Source organism: Bacillus rossius, chromosome 1 (assembly GCF_032445375.1).
Source record: "Bacillus rossius redtenbacheri isolate Brsri chromosome 1, Brsri_v3, whole genome shotgun sequence".
Lineage (NCBI taxonomy): Eukaryota > Metazoa > Arthropoda > Insecta > Phasmatodea > Bacillidae > Bacillus > Bacillus rossius.
The window spans coordinates 35,835,479-35,841,873 of record NC_086330.1 but is presented as its reverse complement, the minus strand read 5'-3'; positions in this window follow the sequence as shown (position 1 = coordinate 35,841,873).

Sequence of the window (6,395 nt, the reverse complement as noted above, 5' to 3'; positions counted from 1 at the left end):
TTGAAGATTGTGTAAATATTTACATCACTGATTTATATTATGTGGTACACAATTAGTATCAAGGGCGCCCATACCCGGGGGCAGGGGGGGGGGCCGTGGCCCCCCCCTAGCTTTCAGGGAAGGAAAAAAAAATAGTGTAGTCAGGTGTTTTACTTTAAAGAAAATTATTTAAATTCAGTATTATGTAGAAGTGGTTCAACACGAAGATATTATTGTATATCGTTTTTTACATGTCTACTTCATTTTTTATGTTAGTTCAAGCATTAGTTTCTGCCGCTGTGATATAAGGTGTTGTGTACAGGGAGAAAACGCTGTTCAAGCGCAACGTCCGTGGCGAGTCATTCCCCTTCGTAATCCTACCCAAGCTCACGCGATAACACAACACAACAGATTTAGAACAGTCAGAGTTTAGACGACGCGACAGTTGACACGTGCTTGTAGACGGCGAAATGTTTTGCTACTTTTTCGTCATAATGTGTATGTTCACAAATAACATCTCAAAACAGAGATTTTTCAATAGTCTTTAGGTCTACAGTTTTATGCATCTGGTCTAGATTTAGTTTAGTGTATTCAGTCAGTATAAATAACTTAAGTGTAAATAAATCAGTGAAAGTGTAAAGATAAAAACCTTTGTTATTATGTAGTGTTTCTTAGATTTCCTCATTCGTCACATCCGTTCAGATTATTCACAATTTTTAAGGTAAGCTAACACATTTAAAGTTACTCAAATAAGAATTATTGTCCAGAAAAGTATACAACGTAAAATTTATGTTGGAATTTTGAATTTGAGGAAAACCACTTTTTCCCTTCAAAAGTGTTTAAAGGGATAAGGATTCCGCTACCTTCAGTAGACTCGTAAGCAATTTACACTAGAATCTCGATTTTACGTACGCTCACGGTCGCTTGGATTGCATTCGTAAAATCGTTATCTTCATAAATTTTAAACACCCCACCCCGTGAAGATACATGTTATAATTTATTGAACGGAATATACATAATATTAAATAGTAAAAACAAGACTGCCATCTGCCCTCTGCCCTCCCTTGCGTTCCCCTTATTTTTTTTTAACATTCCACAACTTGCCTCATTGCACGAGTGATATAAAAGTGACATCACAGCGACTAAACACAGTTGCACCACGCATTGCATCATGTTAACTTTTGTGTGGTGACAGTAGGTTGTCCGACATGCCTTTCTTGGATATCTTTCCTTTTCGTAAGACGCGTGCTACTAAAATAAATTTATATTTGAGTTTGCAAACTTGTTCACTCCTTGCCAGAGACAACTGAACACAGACGAGACTTTCCAGGGTTGGGTTGATGAGCTGGAAGAATTCCCTGCCTTGCATTTTTATGGACTTTACCTTATCATATTTATCAGTTAATCTTTAACAGATAGGCTTGAAAAATATTAATGAACGCACTTTTAGTAACATAATCGAGGAGATCAAGCACACAGTTCAGTGTACACCTGTACTGTTTCATAAAAGTGATCATAGGTAGGGACTGAAAAAATTCGCGGTTTCATTGACCACTCGGATAGACTCAACGATTCTCTATGTACTCGGGCAACTATCACCTGGTCATTGGCTACCGACTCGGGACACCTGTTTATTGCGATTCTTATGATTCGATACTTCTTTAGTTGAGTCTTTGCCATTGGCCTAGAGTCCTTCAGGTAAATTGCGGTCCAATCACTGACGCAGCATTAAGCTAAATGAGTTTGGATTCCAGCCTGTCTCGAAAGGAATCCGCGAATTTTTACTGTCTCTAATCATAGGCTTATTTGGTGAAGAAAAACGCTGCTCTGTAACGACAGACATTCATTAAAAACACAGTACATTTTAGTGCGAGAAGCCCTTGAATTTGTGATAGCCACAGGGAATTATTTGTTTGTATAGTAAGTTAAAAAAAAACTTAGTTGAAAATCCGCTCGTCACGTCTACTTGCTGTCACTTACACCAATTTTGAGTGTTTTTTACTGGGAAACCGATGCAGCGAAGGTAATGAATGCGACACATGTCAAGATAATGCCTAATGGCATGGGTTGTTGGATATTAGCGGAAAGGAGAGGAAGTAGCTACTCAATATCGTTTCTTTCTCTCACGCTTCACAAGGTTTCAAGCTCAGTTGCTATGCTCACAAGCTGGAAATGTTGGAATGAGTAAGTAATGTTGAGTATAGTTCATTTGCGGTAAAATATATATTTTTACGGCCTCCACATAATTTTTCAATCGAAGAAATTTCAAACTTTGCGACAAATAAAGTGTACCTAGTCTATTTTTTCTTTTCGATTTTGAGTTTGATGCCGCAATAACTTATACAATATTCACTAACGGTAAATGGCTGTTGTATTAGCTTTAAAATATGAATACGCTGTGCATAAAAAATAAATATTTTTATATGTTTTCATAGTGTTTTTTTAAATTTTTTTTAAATATATTTTGGTGTCAAAATTTCCGAATTTTAGATGGTTCCTGAAAAATGTATTCGTAAAAACGCGGCTTCGTTGAGTCCGGGCTCCGTAAAATCGAGGTTCTAATGTATCTTAATTCTGAAGTTAAGTACTGAACATGTTATTTAAGGGTTTATCAGGGCCGTATTTACGCGCAGGCTATCTAGGCTGTAGCCTATGGGCCCGCACCACACGACACGAAAAAAAATTATACTGCGATGTGGATCTTCTTATATTCTTAAAATACGCGTCGACATATTGTCCAGTTGTTTTGTATAGATTAATTGCGCTGAACTAAACTCTTCTGTGGAAAGCTGATTATGAGTTATGTCAGCATTTAGAAATTTTCGATTATTTTCATTGGTTTTGGTGTCACTTAATTCCTTAACCTCTAAATACTGTTTGGTTAAATTGTCTAGTTTAATAATAAACTAATTTTTTCTGCGCTTTACTATCACTAAATAAACTTATAGTCCTCGACTACTGAATCCATCTGTGCTAATTTTAAATGATAAGCAATTATGATTCATATCGAAACATAGTAATATTCATTTAATTGTGAAACAATTTTTGACTATAATTATAAGCGTATTTCAGGTGTTACATTTAAAAACAACTGTTTTCTGACTGTAATAACATATTTAAATCGTTTCTCTCCCAAAGTTGAATCTTTTGACCAACACGTTTTCAACTTTATAATTATTTTAATTTAATTTGTACGCGACATTTATTTAGGGGTAAAGAGAGCAATTAGTTGAAGGACTGTATTCTTGATATCCGTGTACCCAAGACGCTGTAAAAGTATAAGGACTGTATTCCTGCATTTTTGTTGCTAAAAATTCATTTGTTTCAATAAAATAGTTAATATTTAATTAATAAAGTAGCCAATAAAGATTTTTTTATGGCGAATGAGTACTGTGGTCTAGTATTTTAGTAACAGGACAAAAAATTTTAACAGGGTCAGAACTGGAACTATTTTATGGCTAGTAACAAGCCGCAGTTAAGTCTTCCAAAAGATTAAAAATACTTCATACCCCTAAGTCTGGCCCCCCCCCCCTACAAATTATCATATGGGCGCCCTTGATTAGTATAAGTAGTCTCAGTGGTGTAGCAAGGATTTGTGTATGGGGGGTGTTAAGAAGCATGGCTCTCTCTCCCCCCCCCCCCCCCCCATATTAAAGTGGGGGGCCCGGGGGTCCTCCCCCGGGAAAATTTGGATTTTAAGATGTAAAATAGTGCTATTTTAGCAGTTTTCGGTACTTAAATTTAAATATTGTAATGGTAAAAATTTTATTAATTTTAATATGAAATTTGTTTGAGTGATGAATACGAAATTAATTAAAGTTTTGGTGCTAAGGGGGGGGTTTGAACCCCTAAAACCCCCCCCTGGCTACGCCCCTGAGTAGTCTTGGAACTTTTTAAATAAGTTTTTACAGACATACTTTTTGGGATTTTGCCCTCAAAAACAAGACCTGTTATACTTTGTACAACCTAATAATGTTAAAGCTTGATAAGTTTTTTATTTGTGTATGTCTTTATAGAGGAAAATAAGACTACAATCAGTTTTAACTGTCCTTAACGTTACTGTTAAGAAAATTAGGAGTTTTATTGTGTCCTGTAAAAAATCTGATAATTAGTTCATTATCAATTTAATAGAAATAATGTTCTTTAATTTTTATAAACCTTTGTTTTTTATTTTTTTTAAATAATGTCTTTGTTCATTGTAACAAAAATGTATGTTTATGTACATCATCTGCAAGTAAGCATTGAATGTAAATCTTAAAGCATGGCAAGAATATGCATTATTTTTATTTTAATAAAAAAATGTAACTTAAAATGTCTTGATAATTCGGTTGTAACTTTTTAAAAAAATTTTTATGGGTGACAAAGACAACTTTCCTTCAGTTCAACTCATCGGTTCTCTAGATTACCCAGGAATTGAAGCTGTATGGGTGAAAATTAACACTTTGTTTAACAAATTTATCATTCTCAGTAATATGTACTTACCTCCACATACTACACTAAATTCTTTTCGATCTTATTTTGAAGCGCTTGAAGATAAACTTGCCTGTTATCAAAATGACAATATTGTGTTTCTCAGTGATTGTAATGTGCCTGGTATTAGTTGACCCTGTAATCAGACACACAATATCGTACTTTCGTTCATCGAAATATGGCACTGTCTCTGCTTTATTTCTCATGCAGTTTTGGTCTACAACAGTATGGTAGAATTTTTGATTCTAAAAAACTTTTAGATCTTTGCTTTATCAACTTATCTCAATGCACGGTATTTCCAGCTGAAGATTCATTTGTCAAAGAAGATACATATCATCCAGCCTTAATAATAAAAATATTAATGGATGCTTTACCGTGCAAAATAACTTCCTCAGTTGTCTTTAAGGACTTCAGAAATTGTGATTTCCTTGGCCTTTATAATGTCATAAAAATTTTGATTGGTCTAATTAATACAAAACCTCTGATCCCAATGATTTAGTAGAACAACTAACTTCCTAAATATGCAATAATTTGAATGTCTTTATTCCTGTAATCACAAAAACAGGTCTCCAAATACCCTTGCTGGTTTTCTAGTGTTAATACATGCTTTAAAATTTAAGAAACATTATCATAAATTTTACAAAAGAAATATTAATATGTATTACTATTCTATGTTTTCTCTCTACCACAAGCAGGTCAAGAACTTACTTAAGCGTGACAAAATTATAATTCCCAAATCCCTCTCTCAAAGATCTGTTACGACACTATCACAGTTCCTGATATTTCCGAAAGTTTAGTACTTTGGGGAATAAAGTCCCTAAATTTGTCCTTCTCCTCTGGTCCTGATGGAATTCCTATCTTTATTATTAAAGGTTGCTCCCACTTACTGGTCCCCCTTCTAAAACATTTATTTAACATGAGCTGAAAAACACAAATTTTTCCTAACAATTGGAAATTAGCTAGGGTTATTCCCATTTTCAAAAGTGGGTCTAAATTTAATGTGTCCAACTATCGACCTATCTCTCTTCTCAATGGTTTTATCAAAATTTTTGAAAAAAAAAAAATATATATTCAAAATGATTAATTTCCCTTTGAAAAATAAATTACATACAATCAACATGGGTTTATATCTGGCATGTCCATTGCCACCAATCTTAACACCTTTTTTAATCCTATCTTCAATACAGTTACTTATAGAGCACAGGTTGATGCCTGCTATTTTGATCTGGCAAAAGCTTTTGATTCTGTTAATCATGATATTCTACTTATAAAATTATCTAATTTTGGACTCTGCGATTATTTTGCTAACTATATTTCCTCATGTCTTTTGGTTATAAACTAGACAATACTATAATTCATAAAGCATCTTCTTTAAAAGCTTTGGGCATAATTTTTGATTCAAAATTATATTTTCACCTCAACATGGATAACTTAATCAATAGCTTATAGTTTAATTAAATACATCACTTTTTACTCTACCAATCCTGATCCATTCTTATTCTGTAATTTTCTTTATTTAGGTCTAAATTAGAATATTGTTCAATGATTTGGAATTCAATAATTTCCTCTGATTCTGTTAAAATTTGAATCCATTAACACTAAAATTGTGAAACTTATTAATTTAAAATTATCCTCTACTCACAATTTTGTTCCTTAAGCTGATCGTAGAGCTCTTCTCGATTCTCTTTTCGTTAAAACCTGTTATAACACTTTAATCAACTATAAATACATTCTCAACAGCACTGGACTCGAAAGTTCCACAATTTCATAGTCGACTAAAGTCTACCTTATGCACAAAAGAAATGATATTCTGTACAGACTAATTTCTAATTATAATAAGTTTTAATAATTTTGCTTTGCTAATTGGCTATTATTTAGCTTATCCTTTTTTTAAATACAAATATCAATATAAGGAATTACTGAATTAATTCTTGTATTTTAAAAAA